Source organism: Myotis davidii, unplaced genomic scaffold, assembly GCF_000327345.1.
Source record: "Myotis davidii unplaced genomic scaffold, ASM32734v1 scaffold726, whole genome shotgun sequence".
Classification (NCBI taxonomy): Eukaryota; Metazoa; Chordata; class Mammalia; order Chiroptera; family Vespertilionidae; genus Myotis; species Myotis davidii.
In genome coordinates this window covers 1,752,587-1,755,262 of record NW_006297808.1, presented here as the reverse complement: position 1 = coordinate 1,755,262, position 2,676 = coordinate 1,752,587, and the positions used below count along the sequence as shown (strand labels likewise).

The 2,676-nt window shown below is 45.1% G+C and overlaps 1 long non-coding RNA gene across 1 annotated transcript; it reads left to right on the top strand.

The window, feature by feature from the left end:
* Window positions 1–6: 6 nt before the first annotated feature.
* LOC107184617 lies at window positions 7–1,033 on the top strand. Its single transcript, XR_001515513.1, has 2 exons — window positions 7–263; window positions 504–1,033. It is a non-coding gene; the product is annotated as an uncharacterized LOC107184617 (long non-coding RNA).
* Window positions 1,034–2,676: the final 1,643 nt, after the last annotated feature.

Genomic DNA, 2,676 nt, shown 5'->3' with positions numbered 1-2,676 from the left:
GAAAATTAGGTGATGGGGATGAGGCCTTTTATATGGGCCTGTTCCCAGACTCATTGAGTGAAATGGCCTTGGTTCTGGAGCTGACTTGCACTGCAGGGCACCTGACCTCCATTTCCTTCAGCTGAGGGTGCAGACTGCACCTCAGAACATGTGCCCCTGCCCAGCTGCTCCCAGGACACAGGTGTGTTTTGGGAAGCCTTGGGCATATGCAAAGGGAGATGTATGCAACCAGGGAAGATGATTGGAGACTAATAAAGAAGCAGGTGGGCCGAAACCGGTTTGGCTCAGTGGATAGAGCGTCGGCCTGCGGACTGAAGGGTCCCAGGTTCGATTCCGGTCAAGGGCATGTACCTGGGTTGCGGGCACGTCCCCAGTAGGAGATGTGCAGGAGGCAGCTGATCGATGTCTCTCTCTCATCGATGTTTCTGGCTCTCTATCTCTCTCCCTTCCTCTCTGTAAAAAATCAATAAAATATATTAAAAAAAAAAAAAAAAAAGAAGCAGGTGGAGAATCTAGGCTGGGCTGAACCAGAGTAGAGGACATGGGGAATCCTTGCCGGACTACAAGGGGGAGGAGGTGGGAATCCATGGCCCAAAGCTGTGTTTTCATTCTGAGGTCAAGGGGGTTGTAATCAGAAATTTGAGGTTGCCTTTCAGGCAACAGGAAGGACAGAGATGGTTTCTAATTAGAGCCTTTGCTCACTTTTTGGATTATCTCCATCACCAAATTTCTAAGAATATCTCACTGCTTTTACGGAATTTGATAGAATTAAGGATCATGGTTTTGAATGAATGTTTTCTTTCACTTTTATAGTATTGATTTCCCTGGCCCTGACCTGGGCCAGGTGACGTTTGTGATCATTTCTGCCCTTTCAGCAGTTCAAATCACAGGAATTTTTTTGTAAACTTACTTATTTTATTGTAATACATCAACGTCTGGTTAATATTAAGTGATTCACAGGAGTTTTTCTTTTCCTGGAAGCTGAAATGGAAAGTCAACCCTAATAAATTAACACACACACTCTGGCCTTACATTTTGAAATCCATGTTTCTCTTTTCAGGGACTGGCTGGTTGGTTTTCCTTATTTCCCCCCCAGAGTGTGTGTCATAGCTCTTGCTTTAAGTTCAGCCTGGATCTCATGGGTGTTGTCTTTCTCTGGAGACTGTGGAGTGTGGAGTTGGAAGACTTGGGTTGGAGCCCTGACCCTGCCTCTGATGAGACTGGGAACTCTGGGCAAGTCACTTCCTGCTTCCTCTGGTGCACCTGGCCAAGAGCTTAGTGATAACGTGTGTTGGACAGGTGGCTGGAAGGCTAAACAAATAGGATACCAGGCAGGTGTTTATGGTTCACACCTTTACTAGATTTCAGAAGATGTTTAGGTAGGATGTTTCTGACAGTTTTTAAGGGGTCATTTATTCCTTAGGTTGAATGACTCAGTTTCTCTTCTTCAGGGTATTGCTTATTTGGGAAAGAGGAACAATTAGATGCCATCAGTGAGAAAGAAGGGGGCGATACTGAGAGGATACTCCCCTCCCCCCCAAAAAAGGTCATGATTGGGGAGAATCATTAAGCAATGCCCTATGATTAGCTTGTGGATAGGAAGAAATTAATAAAGGTATATATAACTTGGCTGTCCCATATGTAATTATCAAACATTAGACCTTCGTTCACTAACCAAATACTAAGCACTCAGTGGCAGCCCTGAGCTAGGAGGCCCAGTTATTTTTATTAGAATACTATTTGCCCTTTTATTAGAAGTCCCATATAGATTTATCAAACAAGATTTATAAACATGTCTGGAAACCAGCCCAGGTCACCCAGCAAATGAGTGGTGGAGCCGGCCTTTGGACCCACGTAGCATGGTCCAGAATCCTCCTCCCTGGCCCCGCCCCACGGCACTGTGCTGCCCTGGGGAAGAAGCTGTGCCGAGCCCAGACCTGGTGGGGAGGGGCTCCCAGGGCTGCTCTCGGTGCCAGGGCTGTAGGCTATAGGCCCTCCTTTAATAAGCCCCTGGTGCGTTTGTGTGCATAGTAATACAGGATGTCACTATGTCATAGTTTTAAATATAATTGATTCTCATTTTTTCACAAGTTCTATGTTTATGAACTCACCAAAATTTATTTGTAATCCCAAAATTAATACCCAGGTTTTTGTGGTCATTTACAGACATTCGCAGAATGGCAAAATTTTGAGTTGCCTGATGCACACATTTCCAACAGGTTAAACAAGGTAGTGAGTGCTCTGCCTTCTTGTTTCAGCGCAGACTTACTTAACAGGATTTTCACATTTATAGCTTCTTGTTGGTGGGTTCTGTGTAAAATGTCCCCCAAATGTAATGGTGAAGTGCAGTCTAGTGTTCTTGTTTTGTTTTTTGTTACTCCTCACCTGAGGATATTTTTCCATTGATTTTTAGAGAGAGTGGAAGGGAGTGAGGAGAGACAGAGAAACATTGATGCGAGAGAGACACATCAATTGGTTGCCTATAGCATGTGCCCCAACCAGGGCCTGGGATCAAGCCTGCAACTATAGTACATGCCCTTGACCAGAATCAAATCTGGGATGCTTCAGTCTGCGGGCAGATGCTCTATCCACTGAGCCAAACTGGCTAGTGTTCTTAAGCACAAGAAGGCTGCAATGAGCCTTAGCTATCCTTCATTCAGGCATGAGTTATAGCAC